This window comes from Scyliorhinus canicula, chromosome 20 (assembly GCF_902713615.1).
Source record: "Scyliorhinus canicula chromosome 20, sScyCan1.1, whole genome shotgun sequence".
NCBI classification, from domain to species: Eukaryota; Metazoa; Chordata; class Chondrichthyes; order Carcharhiniformes; family Scyliorhinidae; genus Scyliorhinus; species Scyliorhinus canicula.
In genome coordinates this window covers 75,982,822-76,001,470 of record NC_052165.1, presented here as the reverse complement: position 1 = coordinate 76,001,470, position 18,649 = coordinate 75,982,822, and the positions used below count along the sequence as shown (strand labels likewise).

The 18,649-nt window shown below is 45.6% G+C and overlaps 1 long non-coding RNA gene across 1 annotated transcript; it reads left to right on the top strand.

Moving 5' to 3' along the window:
* Positions 1-11,763: 11,763 nt before the first annotated feature.
* LOC119955288 lies at positions 11,764-16,100 on the top strand. The gene is made up of 4 exons (XR_005458424.1): positions 11,764-11,861; positions 12,355-12,477; positions 14,310-14,426; positions 15,984-16,100. It is a non-coding gene; the product is annotated as an uncharacterized LOC119955288 (long non-coding RNA).
* Positions 16,101-18,649: the final 2,549 nt, after the last annotated feature.

Sequence of the window (18,649 nt, the reverse complement as noted above, 5' to 3'; positions counted from 1 at the left end):
AGATATCAATGAGTGCCTTGCCAGTCCTTGTGACGTGCTTAGCTTATGCAGGAACTTCCCTGGAGGTTATGGATGTGACTGCAGAGCTGGCTTTGAGCTCAGTGGTGGTATATGTGTTGGTAAGTCTGTCACACATCTGGAGATAATTCAGAAATACTCAACACGGTCACTTTGAAAGGGCGCCAGCCAAACTAATTGTGTCTCAGTGTACCTCAGTGTCAGGGAGAGGGGGGACTGAATAAACAATGGGCCAGATTCTCTGGTTCCCCAGCTGTGGATTTCTCAGCCGCGCGCCGTTCACTGGAGGTGGGATTCTATCTTCCCGCTAACTCTCAATGGGATTTCCCATTGAAACCACCAGAGCACGCAACCCACTGGTGGGACTACGCTGCCAGCAGGAAAAGTGAATCCCAATGAGCAAAGCATTCCGACCAATATGTTTCCTACAATCTGTCTTGCAATTATGCAACTTCATCCAACTGATTGTCCATTATAGATACAGCATGGGTAATGGAAATTGGACAAGAATTGAGTTACTGTTCAATGCCTGAACCTTTGACAAAATATGAGGTGACAGCACCAACAGTCAAGGGAAGTTCAGTCAAAGATAGGAGTCAGCAACATTAACTTCCAAGCCCTAATATAAAAATATAAGATGATGCAAGTAAAGCCGCCATAGTCCCAGATGACCAGAGGCTGCCTTCCCCTTTGAGGGGGAGAGCTGACTGGTGGTGATTTAACCTGAAGATCACCACACCTCAGGCGAGGGGCAAGGTTGAGAAGGTGGGGCCTTCACGAATAACAACCTCAGCCGGTACGGGAGTTGAACCCGCACTGCTGGCATCGCTCCACATCACGAAGCAGCCGTCCACCCCCTGATGGAAGTAGATGGTGGACGAGTAAGTGGATTTGTCAAGCGATAATGCACGTTAATGTTGTTTATATATCATGTCTGAAAGCTGAAGAAAATCGCCCCTTTGAGTTGGAAAGAAAAGGCGAACAGCTGTGGGAGAGATTCTGTTATTCTTTCTTCAGAGTAGGTTTCGTACTTCCCATCAGAAATCTTGTTGAAGTGTGTGTCTGATTAGGGAAAGAACCTGAACAGAAATGCTCCAACCCCACCCCTCTCGCCTTGTTCAGAGATAAGTGGAAAGGTATCTACAGAGCAAACAACTGGGATATTGTTATTTAGTCGATGCAAGTTTACAGTTGAAGTTTACTTCACTCTTCAGTAAAACAGATGGAATATTTATTCTGAAAAGTGTTACTTTTTTGTTTTGCAGATACAGATGAATGTAGAGATAATCCGTGTGACCCTACTGAATATTGTCTGAACTCTGTGGGGAGCTACTTGTGTGTGTGTCCCTTTGGCAACTGCTCAGGTGAGCCACATATTAGTGGCCGAATTTGGAATGTATAGAGGTGATTTGAGGCATCGGGAGCCACACAGTTCACCGGCGGTGCTCAAATTCGAATCCAAACCCGGCTGGTGAAAATCCTCTCCACGACAGCAACACTGCGGCTGAGAGTTAGGACTTGGGCAGACAGGGAAGAGGGAAAGTCCCAAACTACCTCCCTCCTCCTTCCTTACCAACATTGCTGATTTTAACTCCAGGGCATCATCTGTAGGTCACCTGGGCAGGAGGTGGCTGCTACTTGGCGGGCAGGAGTGGGAGACTGGGTAACAGCAGCCTGCCAACTGGCACCAGTGGAAGGCTTGCTGGCATGAAGGGCGGAATGGTGACACAGTGGTCAGCACTGCTGCCTCACAGTGCCAGGGAACCGGGCTCAATTCCGGCCTTGGGTGACTGTGTAGAGTTTGCAGTTTCTCCCAGTGTCTGCGTGCGTTTCCTCTGGGTTTTCCAGTTTCCTCCCACAATCCAAAAATGTGCAGGTTAGGTGGGTTGGCCATGCTAAATTATCCTTAGTGTCCAAAGATGTGCAGGTTAGCTGGGGTTATGGGGGTTACGGGGAAAGGGTGGGGGAGTGGATCTAGGTAGGATACTCTTTTAGAGGGTTGGTGCAGATTTGACAGGCTGAATGGCTTATTTCTGCACTGTAGGAATTCTATGGTTCTAAGGTGTGTCACTGGGAGATGATTTCTTGAAGGCATTGCAATGAGGGGTGATCCCGAAGCAAGGAAGGCTTAACTATTTTTGGAAGACATGAAGGAAACATGCTGCTCTATTTGGGCCCTCAGAGGAAATAACGTACCTGTTTGTGCCTCTACTGCTTGCGGATCGTTATCTCACTGTTGTTACCTGGTGGGAAAGCTACAACTGTTCCCTGTCCAGGCAGGAGTTAAAGTCACATTCAGAGCCTAATGATGCCATTGGATCCCCGTTTACATATTGAAGGAAGGATCCCATTGGCACTGTTCATGCCACCCATTTGGAAAGCAGGTCAAAATTGAAGATGGCAGAACTCAGGTGGGCGTTGCTCGCTAAATCTCCCAGCTAATTTTACCTATCTGCCTATCTGGTGTCTGCAGAACAGTAAGGGTTAAAGTAACTCCTTGTGCCAGCTTTATTTTTATTTCATCTTTCATGGGACATGAACATTGATGGCTTAGAGTTACATTTATTGTCCATCCCCAATTGTCTTTGAAAAGATGGTGGTGAGGTGAGCCAGCTCCTTAAACCGCTGCAGTCCCTGTGGTATAGGTACACCCACAGTGCTGTTAGGAAGGACGTTCCGGGATCTTTACCCAGGTGGTGTTCCCTTGTACTTGTTGTCCTTGTCCTTCTCACAGCCAGCACAGGTTTGGAAGGTGCTGTCAATGCAGCCTTGGTGAGTTGCTGCAGTGCATCTTTGCTGATGATCGAGACTAGACTGACGGGGCGATAATTGGCAGGATTGGATATGTCCTGTTCTCTTTGGATAGGATATACTTGGGCAGTTTTCAACATTGTCAGATTTTTTTCCCAGTGTTGTAGCTGTACTGGAACAACTTGAATAGGGCATGGATACTTTTGGAGTGCATGTTTTCGCTGCTACTGCTGGAATGTTGACAAGGCCCATAGCCTTTGCCGTGTGCAATGCCTTTAGCCATTTTGTGGTACCACGTGAAGTGAATCAAATTGTCCGCAGACAATGATCAGTAATTCTGAGGACCTGAGGAGGACATCGAGGTGAATCATCCACTGGCACTTCTGGCTGAAGGTGGTGGCAAATGCTGCAGCCTTGTCTTTTGCACTGATGTGCTACTCTTCGCATGCCCTCCTGCATTCTTCATTGTGCTTGCCTCAGTTTGTCGCACCTCCACCTTTAAGTTGAAGGGTTGCGGTTTCAAGTCCAACTCTAGTGACATAAGCATCAATCCTAAACTGAGATTTCAGTGCAATACCAGGAGAGTGCTGCACTGTTAGAGCTTCTGCCTATTGAAATAGATGTTTCAATGTCCCTTCATGTCTCAGGTGGATGCTAGGAACCTGAGGGCATTATTCAAGGAAGTGTAAGTAATTTATCTTTGGGACGCCCTGAGGGTGTGGATGGTGCTGTGTAAGTGCAAGTTATTTCTTCACCATGTTCTTTCACACATTTGGTCAACTTTCATTCCTTAACCCATGGAATCCCAATAGTGCAGAAGGAGGCTATTTGACCCTCCGAAAGAGCACCCGAGCTTGGCCCACTCAGTGTCCTATCTTCGTAACCACAACTAACCTGCACATCTTAAGACCCCAAGGGGCAATTTTACCATTGCCAATCCACCTAAACTGCACGGGCGGAATTCTCCCCACCACGCCGGGTGGGGGAATCGCCGGGGCACCGCGCGAGTCCCGCTACGCCACCCGCACGCAATTCTCCTTCACCCCCCCCCTCAAACTGGCGCGGCGAGATTCACGGCTGGCCGCTCGGAGAATCGCCACTCGTCGTTTGTAACGGGCGAGCGGCGATTCTCCGGCCCGGATGGGCCGAGCGGTCTGCCCAACACAACAGGTTCCTGCTGGCGCCATCCACACCTGGCCGCTGCCGGCGGGAACAGCGCGGGAAAGCTGGGGGGGGGTGGCCCGTGGTCGGGACCGGGGGGGTTTTTGCACCGGGGGGAGGGGGCCTCAAAAGGGGTCTGGCCCGCGATCGGTGCCCACCGATTGGCGGGCCGGCCTCTCTGAAGGAGGACCTCCTTTCCTCTGCCGCCCAGCAAGATCCATCCGACATTTTCTTGCGGGATGTCCGCGGGGAGGATGGCAACCGTGCATGTGCGGGTTGGCACCGGCCAAACTGCGCATGCGCGGGTGACGTCATTTACGCAGCGCCGCTTTTACGCACCCCCAAGGCCCGGCATGCGTAAATGAGGCAGTGCTGCTCCTAGACCCCTGGGGGCGGGAGAATAGGGGGCTGGAGCGGCCTCCGACGCCGGAGTGAAAAACTCCGGTTTTCCCTCCGGCGTCGGGACTTAGTCTCCCGATTGGAGAATTACGCCCCACATCTTTGGACACTGAGGAGCAATCCACCTAACCTGCACATCGTTGGAATGTGGGAGGAAACCGGATCATCCCCACGCAGACTCTGCACAGGCTGTCACCCAAGGCCGGAATTGAACCTGGGTCCCTGGCACTGTGAGGCAGCAGTGCTAACCACTGTGCCAACATGCCACCCAGCAACCAGCAACAGGTCATTCATTGTATTAAACTTGTAGCATCTTGATGAGCAAATTTTCACAACCTACTCTTTGAAAGTAATCGTGTGAGATCCTGAGACCTAGTTGAGGTGTTTTATGAGTTCAGGTTATTTCTGTCCATTTGTTTGCATGTCAAGTTCCAAACCCGTTTGCTTCCTTGCAGCTGGTTTCCCAATTGAGTTCCCACTGTGTATTTTTTCCAATCAATTCCCATTCATCGATAAACTGGAAAAACAGAGGTTTGTCTGAATTGGCAATTGTTGGGTTCTCTCAAATAAAGGAAATGTGAATCTTGCTAAAAACCATTGCATGTGGGATTCCTTCCCTAATCGATGCCCACTGACTGTTAAGACATAGGGCGCGATTCTCCGCTGCCCACGATGGATCAGAGAATAGCGGGAGGGCGTCCCCGACATTTTTCACGCACTCCCGCTATTCTCCGCCGCCCCACGACACGAATCGCTGCTCGCCGTTTTTTACGGTAAACAGAGATTCTCCCCAGGCCGTCTTAAAAACGGCCACATCATGCCCGTTCTGGGCATCCAGGGCCCCGATTGGCACGGCAGTACCACGTATCCTATCCGCGCATGCGCGGCTGACGTCATCGTGCGTGTCAGCCGGCATGACGCTTGACGCGCGGACTTAGCGACGGTCGCTAAGCCCGCGATGCCGTGCTTCACGGGGCCGTGATGCTAGCCCCGCCCGGGGGGGGGGAGAATCGGGTCCCGGGAGGGGGCGCAGAGGCTGCCGTGAAACACAGCCAGTTTCACGGCAGCCTTTATGACTCGCCGCATTTGCGGAGAATCGCGCCCATTATGTATGAATAATAGTTTTTTTGGGTAAAGGAAGGGTGACTGCCCATCTCACTGTATAATTCTAATCCAAGTGCCTTCAGGAGACCAGGTTGGAGGTTTACTGATGAATAAATAAAATAGCCTTTAGACACAACAAAATTACTGTGGATTTGGAATCTCAAACAAAAACAGAAAATACTGGATAATCGCAACAGATCTGGGAGCATCTGTGGAGAGAGAGGGGAGCTAATGTTTTGAGTCAGGATGACTCCTTGTCAAGGCCTTTAGATGGTTGGGGAAATAAAATTTGGTGTAAATTAATCGGATAACATAAAAGCTGGCCGTTCAGTCATTACATCTGTGCTGATGCTAGCTCTTCCTTTAGCATTTACTAATCAAATCTGAATTATCTGTGCTTACTTTTTTACATTGTTCTTTCTGAAGTACTTATTCAATTCCATTCTATTTCCTGCCCTTCATTTCATAGTCATATAATCAGAAATTGACTATAGTAAGCGTCTTTCCTGTTTATTCCCTTACATAAGAACTAGGAGCAGGAGTAGGCCATTTGGACCCTCGAGCCTGCTCCGCCATTCAATGAGATCATGGCTGATCTTTTTTGGACTCGCCTCCACTTTCCGGCCCGAACACCATAACCCTTAGTCCCTTTATTCTTCAAAAAACTATCTATCTTTATCTTAAAAACATTTAATGAAGGAGCCTCAACTGCTTACACTGGGCAAGGAATTCCATAGATTCACAACCCTTTGGGTGAAGAAGTTCCTCCTAAACTCAGTCCTAAATCTACTTCCCCTTATTTTGAGGCTCTGTCCTCTAGTTCTGCTTTCACCCACCAGTGGAAACAACCTGCCCGCATCTATCCTATCTATTCCCTTCATAATTTTATACGTTTCTATAAGATTCCCCCTCATTCTTCTAAATTCCAACGAGTACAGTCCCAGTCTACTCAACCTCTCCTCGTAGTCCAACCCCTTCAGCTCTGGGATTAACCTCGTGAATCTTTTCTGCACACCCTCCAGTGCCAGTACGTCCTTTCTGAGGTAAGGAGACCAAACCTGAACACAATACTCCAGTTGTGGCCTCACTAACACCTTATACAATTGCAGCATAACCTCCCTAGTCTTAAACTCCATTCCTCTAGCAGTGAAGGACAAAATTCCATTTGCCTTCTTAATCACCTGTTGCACCTGTAAACCAACTTTTTGCGACTCATGCACTAGCACACCCAGGTCCCTCTGCACAGCGGCACATTTTAATATTTTATCATTTAAATAATAATCCCTTTTGCTATTATTCCTACCAAAATGGATAACCTCACATTTGTCAACATTGTATTCCATCTGCCAGACCCTAGCCCATTCACTTAACCTATCCAAATCCCTCTGCAGACTTCCAGTATCCTCTGCACTTTTTGCTTTACCACTCATCTTAGTGTCGCCTGCAATCTCGGACACATTGCACTTGGTCCCCAACTCCAAATCATCTATGTAAATTGTGAACAATTGTGGGCCCAACACTGAACCCTGAGGGACACCACTAGCTACTGATTGCCAACCAGAGAAACACCGATTAATCCCCACTCTTTGCTTTCTATTAATTAACCAATCCTCTATCCATGCTACTACTTTACCCTTAATGCCATGCATCTTTATCTTATCACTTTTCTTTTATTTTGCCGTTATCATTTATGATTCATGGGGGATTAATGGACCCGTGTCTTCATATAATTTACAGTGCAGAAGGAGGCCATTCGGTCCATCGAGTCTGCACCGCCCTTGGAAAGAGCACCCTACTTAAGCCTCTGCATCCACCCTATCCCCATAACCCAGTAACCCCACCTAACCTTTTTGGACACAAAGGGCAATTTATCATGGCCAATCCACCTAACCTGCACATCTGTGGACTGGTCTTTAAGTCAAGCAACAGAGAGAATGTGGAATTCAGAAGTTACAGGAGCTTCAGACTTGTTGCCACCAGAGGGAGAGATGGGCTGTGACTGGGTTTAATTGATTGGCTGGGGGCCAATGAATTGGCCCAAAAGACCGTACTCTGCCTGGTAGCAGGTGATGATTGTATCCTGTCCCAGTGGAATGGTTTCCAGAGTCCCAAGGAATTTCAGTTGAACTCCTAGACAAGGGTATGCTTTCTTGCTTGATCAAGAAAGTTTGTGAGTCCTGTGTTCCTGAGGTTGCAGAGAACTTGGATTAATGCATCTCTCGGAAAACAATTACAGACTGCAGGCAAAGATAAGGACTCTCTCTCTCTCTCTCCCTCTCTCTCTTCAGAAAGACTGTGTGCTGTATTTATAAAACTATAGAAGCTTGAATAAGGCTACCGTACAAACCTCAAACTGAAAGCAAGGTTTGAAGAGAAACTGGGTACAAGACACACCCATTTGAATCAATTACTTTTTTTCTCTTTTACTTAATTTTGTGAGGGCCAGGAAGAATCCAGCATGAGTTGAGGAATAGAAAGAAATAACATTTATTTACAATTCCATATATATATATATATATATACAGCAGCAGTTCTCCCTTGCTGCTCACTCCTCTCTAGCTGGTTCCATACTGGCCAGCTCTATTTATGCAGGGACCTGCTAATGATTTCTCCACCCCCCCCCTCATTGGGAAAGCTCATACTCCCTAAGGATTGTGGGATTGTCATTAGTCCCCAGACAGTGGTAAGCAGGCAGGGTATAAGACTTAAGTTTAGCCCTTACTTCCCTCTGTGTTTGTCTGTCAAATGTGTGTGTGTGTAGACGGTTAGGTTGGGGGGGGGGGGGGGGGGGGGTGGAATTAAAATGGGGAGGGGGGTTTAGGAATTGGATAATAGTAACCAGTTATATTTGTTGCATATGTCATTACAGTTCTTGTTATAAATAAACAGTAATTGTGTTTGCAATAATAATTTACAAACCTGGTGACTGTAATTATTGGGCAGCTAAGAGCCAAAGACTTTGGGATTTTTTCTGAGAATTATTGTTTAATTCACTTGTGTTGCGACTCTTGTTCAAGTGGGGCAGGATTTTACTGTGCACAAGCCCAGGGTGTCGTAACACTATGAATGAGATCAGTCAGCCCATCTTGCCTGTCCCAGCTCTTTCTAAGGCCTTGGTATTCTTTCCAAAGTGTGCTACACAAAATGGGACACAATATTCCAGCCCAGCTGGAGTCAAACATGTGGTTGTTAAAAGTTCAGTGTAACCTTCTTGCTTATCTCCCTATTAGTGGCAGAGCCTCCAGCCCACTCTCTCAAGCTCTCTCCCTAAACCTCTCTATCTCTTCATCACTCTCTCTCCGTCCTTAATAAACCATCTCAAATATAATCAATTTGAACAAGCTTGCAGCTACCTCTTATCCCTCACTCAGAAAGGCACTGTGATAATTTTTGTTGTAATTATGAGTCCATTTCACACAAAACACTTGTGATGTAACATCTTGCCCACTGGCAGTTCAAACCCGAAAGCTACGGAGGGCCCTTCACATTTACAGTCCATTCACTCCTCTGCAAAACCGCATGGGCAAAAATCCTCATTCAGGACACTAAGGGATAGAGGGGGTGAGTGGGCCTAGGTGGAGTGCTCTTTTGGAGGGTTGGTGCAGACACAATGGGCCAAATGGTCTCCTGAAGGCATTAAGGCTACATTCTTAACTCCTCAATTGTGGTAATAAGGCATTCCATGCTTGCAAACCCAGTGAAAAGAAAGAGTTGTATTTATGTGACACCATTCACGACCCCTGGACATCTTTAAAACCAACAAAATGTTGTCACTATTGTAACGTCGAAGACTCAGTAGCCAGTGGGTGCATGGCAAGATCCCATCAGCAATAATGTGTAATGATCAAATAATCTTCTTTCCTGATGTTGATTAATTGTTAAATATTGGTCAGGGCACTGAGATAACTTGGCTTCTTCGAAATAGCATCACTGGGATCTTCAGTGTCTGCCTAAGAGGGCTGACGTCACTTCAGCTTAACATCCCATCCGATTGACAGCACCTCTCACTGTTCAGCAGCCAGTCAGTTCCATCGTGGAGTATCAGCCTTGATCTTTACATCTGAGAACTGGAGTAAGATTCAATCTCTCAACCTGGTACTTGAGAGGCGAGAGTGCTACCCATTGCACCACACCCCTTTAGTATCCTGGGAATGTTCAGCACACTATTTCCTCATGCCTCTGATTGACCAGCCAGTGGAGACAATCTTTCAAAGTTTACACTCGGAAAGCCTGATGCACACAATTACACCCAGTCATACGATTCTTGCCCCTTAATCGGAAAAAATGAATTGGGTACTCTAAATTTTTTTTAAAATACAGCTTGAAAGGTCAGTCGAGCTCATAAAGCTTCAGTTACATTTTCTAGAAGCAGCATCCATTCATACACAGGGACCTGTCCTCCGTAATCCATAGGAAAATGGTCAATCCTTGTGTCTTTTTCGAATAACCCAGAAGCTTAGAGAGTCCATAGTTCTCCAATGATTTCTCCATAGCAACAACTCAACCAATCAGAGTTGACTTGCGAACCAATCAGCATCCCTTTTCTCCTGTAGTAGAAATTGCTATGATCGTTTGAAATTTGGCATTCTTTGGTTTGTCCTGACAAGCGCGGAATGAAATATTTTGGCAGCGCCTCTCTTTCCAGCAGTATATGGATTGAGAGGCTGCCTCCATAACAGAAATTTCTGGAATCATTATGCTGGATCTAAACTATATAATTCCAAAAACACAAATGCCCTTCCTATTGTCAGAAATTATACAGGTGACTGAAACTCCTGCTCTTCAATAGTCTCATGGTCTGCTGTGCCAATAGCACATTTATGAAATATTATTCACCTAAAATGTGATTACTTCTAAACTGTCTTCATTCATTTTCTATCTGCAGTTATTGACGTGTGTGTGAACAATCCATGTGGGCCCAATGCCTCCTGTACCCAGCAGGACAGAAGCTTCAGATGCTCCTGTGTGACTGGCTACACCTGGAATGGATCTGTCTGTACAGGTGTGTGATGGGAATCATTGAACCCATTGGGGAATGAACTGAAGGTACTGCTTTCAGTATCTGCTGTATTTAATGTTTTTCTTTAGACTGTAGCTTCTATTCTCTCTGCTCCACTCTGGAGATTGTCAACTCTGTTTGAATATATTATGGGATGGTTAATCACATGACCTCCTTCCTCCTCCTTCATCCAAATGACCGTGATTCTCAGTCCCGCCGTCGGACATGTGACAAATCCTTCTTTCTAGTTCACTACCTTCTCACACAATTCAAAATTGAACAGAGTAATAATTATCTGATTGGATGGCTCGAGGGCCAAATGGTCTTTTGTTTCTCATCCTGATTTCACCCATGTTGTTCCCTGCAGTGTTTCAGAGATTAGTCTTTAATTCATGGAGCACCCAGGAATATCCAGTCATGCTCTCTCCACATAATGTCTTGAATAAATTAAATGTTGATGTTGCAGTTGTACAGATATCCACCACACAATGGTCTAATCTTCATTTCACACGCTGGACTGTTCGTCTTTCACAAGAGTCTACTGCTTCAACCTAAATTTGTGTGTGTGTAGAAAGTTTAATATTGACAAAGCTGGGGATCCTCCAATGAACTCTTCCTTTCTTCTCAACTTCAGATGTGAATGAATGTCAAAGTGGAAGCCACGACTGTCACAGCTCAGCCGCCTGTTTCAACAGCCCCGGCTCTTTCCAATGTGTGTGTAAGGCTGGACATGCTGGAGATGGGAGGAGTTGTACAGGTAACTGACACTGAACCATGCCGGAGGGTAAATGATCCCATTTCCATTTCTTGCATTCAGTTTGAATGAAATAGCAATCTCTGAGAGGATGTTTCAGTCACCTTGGTCAGGATGTCTCATCTACTCACTGCCTGAACCAGCTGGGACATTGGAAGGGGGAAATTCTAACATTCTGAACAATAACATGGAGGGAGGTTTTCTAACGCTCAAATGTGTCCCTGTGTCGCCTTCTGTTACTGAGTAGAAATTGCAACCTTGACGTGAACAATAACCAGATCATCAAAATAGCACAAAGAAAAGTGAGTGTTCCACAAATTTCATGGTGAAGAGCTGAAAACTGGCCAATATATCCAAATGGCAGAAGGTTCCTGTGCTCCTGCTGTCATTATCAACATGCATGATTGGCTCAAAAGTGATTTGCTGAACACAGTTTAAAAGCATGTGGAGGGTAAAATATCCAGGGGAATGATAATGCACCAGTTACATATTCTTGTGATATTATATACCTGTGCTGTGACTTTGTCTAATCCACCCACATTTGTTTCCAATCTGCAGTTATTGACGTATGTGTGAACAATCCGTGTGGACCCAATGCCTCCTGTACCCAGCAGGACGGAAGCTTCAGATGCTCCTGTGTGACTGGCTACACCTGGAATGGATCTGTCTGTACAGGTGTGTGATGGGAACCATTGAACCCATTGGCCAATGAACTGAAGTTACTGCTTCCATATAGGACTGGAGAATTTGTGTTGTGAGGTTCAGTGTAACACCACTTGAGGCCTTTACCCGTTCAACCAACAGATGTAATCAGCTCATCATTTATAAGAATTATGTGGTCAGGGCGGCATGGTGGTGCAGTGGCTAGCACCGCTGCCTCACGGCGCTGAGGACCCAGGTTCAATCCCGGCCCCAGGTCACTCTCCATGTGGAGTTTGCACATTCTCCCTGTACAGGTCCTGTCTCACTCCCACAATGAAAGATGTGCTGGTTACGTGGACTGGGCATGATAAATTGTCCCTTAATTGGAAAAAAAATAAATGGACATCCTGAATTTATAAATAAAAAAGAATCATGTGGTCAAAGTCTAAATCTGAGTCTGGAGAAAGCTTCAGATTGACAAATCTGGGGTTTCTCCAATGAACTCTTCCTTTTTTCTCAACTTCAGATGTGAATGAATGTCAAAGTGGAAGCCACGACTGTCACAGCTCAGCCTCCTGTTTCAACAGCCCCGGCTCTTTCCAATGTGTGTGTAAGGCTGGACATACTGGAGATGGGAGGAATTGTTCAGGTAACTAATGGAGAATTGTCAGTGATTTACTTCACTGTTAGTTTGTCTGGGGAATGTCCAAACCTTGATACTTTTGTTCCTTTAAATTCTTCAAAGGGAATAACTTGCTGAATAAGGAATTAGGACAAATCATACTGGATAATTTCCATAACAGACTGAGAAGATTCCCACACTTCTCAAGCAGAATTGTTGGGAACTCTTGTATTGAATTATGCTGGAATAATGCTGCCACGTGTCCTCTACGTGGATGAACAGTTGCCATAGTAACAAATCAAACACATGTTTGTTTTCTTTTTGTTGCAACTTTCTTTCTTATTCTTGATAACATTTGGATAACTCTTGAAGCACTACTTTTTGAGGAACCATCTGCGCATCTGGTTCTTTTACAAGCCTCGAGCCTAAATCTGGATGAGTAACAAGAGAATGTTTACTGTTGACAAAGCTGTGGAACCCCCAGTGAACTCTTCCTTTCTTCTCAACTTCAGATGTGAATGAATGTCAAAGTGGAAGCCATGACTGTCACAGCTCAGCCTCCTGTTTCAACAGCCTCGGCTCTTTCCAATGTGTGTGTGAGGCTGGACACACTGGAGATGGGAGGAATTGTACAGGTAACTGACATTGAATCTCATCAAAGAAAAATAACCCCGTTTTCAATTTCTGCATTCATTCTTGGAAAATTGCAAACTTTGACAGTATTCCATCTCCTTCCTTGTCTGAATAACTCACCTACTCATAAATTGGCATGAACTTTGGAAAACAAATATTGCTATCATCAGAATTACACCATGTTATGATTCTATGGAGGGATATGGGCCAAATGCAGGCAAATGGGGTTAGCTTAGATGGACTTTTGGTTGGCATGGACAGAAGGGCCTGTCTCCGTGCCATAGATTCTATGATTCTAGATTCTATGATTTTGCATAGTGCACAGAAATTAAATAGGTGCCATTGCCACAAATGTGCTCCTGAGATGAAAATAGGAATCTTCACCAAACAATAAACCTGAGGAACTAATTAACACAGACAGAACTGCGATTATTCCAAAAAAACTCACTCTGAAGGGGTGAGAATAATAATAATCTATTAATATTTATTAGTGTCACAAGTCGACTAACATTAACACTGCAATGAAGTTACTGTAAATTCCCTAGTCGCCACACTCCAGCACGGGTACACAGAATTCAGAATGTCCAATTCACCTAACAAGCACGTCTTTTGGGACTTGTGGGAGGAAATCGGAGCGCCCAGAGGAAACTTACACAGACACGGGGAGAACGTTCAGATTCCGCACAGACAGTGACCCAAGCCGGGAATTGAACCTGGGACCTGTGAAGAATCTGTGCTTACCACTGTGCTACCATGCCGCCCATTGAAAGGCACCATACTCATATTTTCCTCCTGTCGTCATATCCCCTCCTCGAAGCTGCTCGATGTTTATGGGGTAAAATTGCTCCAGCCACTGAAGCTCCCATGGATTCTATTGAACAACGAGGCACTTTCGGCAGTAACTTCCAAAGTCTCAAGCTGTACCACTCAGGACAAGGACTGCAGGTGTTTGGATACACAACCACATTTGACCTTCCCTCTAAATTACCCGCACTTGAACTATATCGCTGTTTCTTCACTGCTACTGAGTCAAAATAGTGAATTCCCTCACCAACACTGTCCCTAGGAACAGCTATGTTAAAGAAGGAAGTTCTCCATCACCTTCTCAAGGCTCGTTAGTGAGGTCAACAAATGCTGCCTGCTCATGTCACCCATTCCCAAAGAACTAAGTAAAAATATCGTAGCATGGGATCTCCTAAACTGTCGTATTCATTTCCTATCTGCAGTTATTGACGTGTGTGTGAACAATCCGTGTGGACCCAATGCCTCCTGTACCCAGCAGGACGGAAGCTTCAGATGCTCCTGTGTGACTGGCTACACCTGGAATGGATCTGTCTGTACAGGTGTGTGATGGGAATCATTGACCCCATTGGGGAATGAACTGAAGGTACTGCCTCCATAGAGCACTGGAGATTGGGTCAAGTTCCAAAACAAACCAGGACATGGGTAGATTACGGTGCGACTTCTGATGTTGTTTTGCCTGCGATGAAAGCCAGTGAATGGCGGTGCTGTTCACATTTCCTCCATCATCCATAATAATTCACTGAGCATTGTCATTTGTAGTTTTGTGACAATCTCCGTTTCTACTCAATTTTGAATTACTCCATATATTCTTTTTCTGGTCAATGAAATCGAAACAAAAGAATTGGTATTGAGGGAGCAGGCAATTGGTGTAGACTCCTGAGCTGAAACAGAAACTCGGGTGGCACATGGCGCAGTGGTCAGCACTGGGACTATGGCTCTGAGACCCGGCCCTGGGTCACTATCCACGTGGAGTTGGCGCATTCTCCCCTTGTACGCATGGGTTTCACCCCCACAACCCAAAGCTGTTCCAGTTAGGTGGATTGGCCACGCTACATTGCCCCTGAATTGAAAACATATATAATTGTGCAGCCTAAATTTATTTTAAAAAACCAGAAACTTTTCAGTTACTGTCTCACAACATTTCCTCTTTTTTTCCATTTTCAGTATCTGCTGAATTTTGTGTTTTCTTTTGAGTGGTTTCCACTCTAATTCCTACCTTTGTTCTCAATTGTATCTGCTCCACTCTAATGGTTGTCAACCTGCCTAGATATTATATTATGGGATATTTGATCACATGACCTCCATCATCACTCATTGACACAGATTCTCATTCACTCCATTGAGCATGCAAGGTATCCATCATTGTGTGTCACTACCTTCCCACACCATCTGCCAAGGAACCCGACCCGATCCATTGCAGTGCCAACCCATTGCCTGAGCACCCTGGCAGTGCCAGCCTGACACCAGCCTGGTAGTGCCAGAGTGAGACTGCAAGGGTGACCAGGTGGTACTGCCAGGATATCAGGCTGGTGTGCCAAGGCTCCTGGGTACCGAAGGTAGTGCCAGTGTGGTACCCTGCCCTTTCCCCCACCAGTACAAGCGCCTCTAATGGCCTGGGAGATGCCCCCCCTCCCCCGCCTCCATGAGACATTATGACTGGTCTATGTTTGTGGAAACCAGTACTAAATGGCGTCATGATGAGGCCTCCCAGATGTGGCCGTTAGGTCCTGGGTATCGGGAGAATCCTATGAACGCATGTTTGATAGATCCCAGTGAGGGTGAGATCCAGATCGCGGAGTCTTTCAACATTTCATTGAAACCACCAAAGAGTTTCAAGTGTCACAAATTTCACTACAGGCCGCTTGCGAGATTCAACGGCCTTGTCCCGATACCAATTTGTACACTGAATCACGGCCATTGTTGATGTTACAGTTGTACAGGTATCCACCACACAACGATCTTCTTATCACAGCCTGGACTGTTCACCGTTTACAAGTGTCATGTGGTTCAAGACTATTTCTGGGTGTGTGCAGAAAGTTTAGGATTGACAAAGCCGGGGGTCCTCCAATGAACTCTTCCTTTTTTCTCAACTTCAGATGTGAATGAATGTCAAAGTGGAAGCCACGACTGTCACAGCTCAGCCTCCTGTTTCAACAGCCCCGGCTCTTTCCAATGTGTGTGTAAGGCTGGACATACTGGAGATGGGAGGAATTGTACAGGTAACTGACGCTGAATTTTTCCAAGGAAAAAATAGTCCTGTTTCCAACCTCTGCATTTATTGTCAGAAATTCCAATCTTTGATGGTATCCAGTTCCCTTTCTGGTCTAAATGACTCACCTATTCGTAAATCAGCTGGGTGTTTCAAATAGGAAAATCATTACATTCAGAATTATAACATGTTGCTGGGTGCACAGAAATTAAATAGGTGTCACTGCTTCAAAATGTGTACCTGAGATAAAAACAGGAATCTTCAGCAAACCTGAGGAACAAATTAGCACAGAGAGAACTGTGAGTTTTGAAACAATCTCTGAAGAGATGTGACCTGTCCAATGAAAGGCAGCATGCTTGCGACCTCTTCCTGTAATTGTCTGCATCCCCTATTCAAAGCTGCTAGATGTTCATGGGGCATCATTGTTTCATCCCTTGCAACTTCCATGGGATTCTATTTTTTATAATTTGAAGGGGAGAATGTGTAAACTCCACATGGACAGTGACCCAGGGCTGGAATTTGGGTCCTCGGTGCAGTGAACAGCAGTGCTAACCACTGCGCCACTATGCTGTTCTCTCCCTTGGGATTCCAGTGAACAACAAGGCTCTTCCAAAACCCCAAAGCTCTACCACTTAGGATGAGGACTGCAGATACTTGGAACACCACCACGTGGAACCTTCCTTCTAAATTACCCGCAGTTGAACTATATCATTGTTTCTTCACTGCTGCTGAGTCAATATTGTGAATTCTCTCGCCAATGACCTTCTAGAAGTACCAATCCCTTAGGAACATCTATGTTAAAGAAGGAAGTTCTCCATCATCTTCTCAAGGCTCATTGGGGATGGACAATAAACGCTGCCTGGCCATGTCACCCACACCCAAAGAATTAAGTAAAATAATTGTGGCGTGATATGTCTCATTCATTCTCTATCTGCAGTCATTGACATGTGTGCGAACAATCCGTGTGGACCCAATGCCTCCTGTACCCAGCAGGACGGAAGCTTCAGATGCTCCTGTGTGACTGGCTACACCTGGAATGGATCTGTCTGTACAGGTGTGTGATGGGAATCATTGATTCCACAGGGAAAAATTCAAATAAAAACACAAGTGTTTTGGTGACTGATGATGCTGGTCATATTTTCTCCATCATAACTCATTGAGCATTGTCATTTGTAGTTTTGTGCAGGTCTCTATTTCTACTCAGTTTTGAATTATTCCATATATTCTTAACCTGGTCAATGAAATGGAAATGAAACAATTGGGATTGAGGGAGCAGGCAATTGGTGTAAGGTCCTGAGCTGAAACCGAAACTCCTCAGACCCTGACTCACCTGACTTGTATCTCCAACATTTCCTCTTGATCCATTTCCCGTATCTGCTGTATTCAGTGTTCTTCTTTAGACTGTAGTTTCCACTCCAATTTCTTCCTCCGTTCTCGCAATTGTCTCTGCTCTGCTCAATCTCCTTGGACATGTTATGGAATATTTGATCACATGACCTCCATCCGCCATTGACCCAGATTCACATTGCTTCCATTGGACATGCAATGTATCCATCATTGTGGTTCACTACCTCCCCGCACCAATCAAAATTCAACAGAGTGATAACTACCTGAATGGATGGTTACTGGTCTCGGGTCAAACACCTTTTTGTTTATCGCCCTGATTTTCACCCGTGTTGCTATTAGCAATGTTCGAGAGTTTTGTGTTTAATTCCTGGAACATCCAGGAAACTCTGGCCACCTTGTCTCCCCATCCACCCCTGAGTAAATTGACTCATTGTAGATGTTGTTCAGGTATCCACCGCACAGCCTGGACTGTTCTTCGTTTTTAAGAGTTATTTGGTTAAAGCCTAAATCTGGGTATATGTAGAAAGTTTAAGACTTGGAAACCTGGAGATCCCACAATAAACTCTACTTTCCTCGCAACTTCAGATGTGAATGAATGTCAAAGTGGAAGCCATGACTGTCACAGCTCAGCCTCCTGTTTCAACAGCCCCGGCTCTTTCCAATGTGTGTGTAAGGCTGGACATACTGGAGATGGACGGAATTGTACAGGTAACTGACACTGAATCATGCCGGGGGGTAAATGATCCCATTTCCATTTCTTGCATTCAGTTTGAAGGAAATAGCAATTTCTGAGAGGATGTTGCAGCCACCTTGGACTGCCTGATCCAGCTGGGACTTTGGAAGGGGGAAATTCTAACATTCTGAACCATGATGTGGAGATGCCGGCGTTGGACTGGGGTGAGCACAGTAAGAAGTCTTACAACACCAGGTTAAAGTCCAACAGGTTTGTTTCAAATCACTAGCTTTTGGAGCACTGCTCCTTCCTCACCATGTTGGACTTTAACCTGGTGTTGTAATACTTCTTACTATTCTGAACCATAATATGGAGGGAGATGTTCAAATGCTGAAAGGTGTCCCTGTATCAAAATCTGTTACTGGATAGAAGTTGCAACCTTGAAAGTAACAATACCATATCATCAAATTAGCACAAATAAAGTGTGAGTGTTCCACCAATCTTATGGTGAAGGAAGAAGCAGGGACAATAGT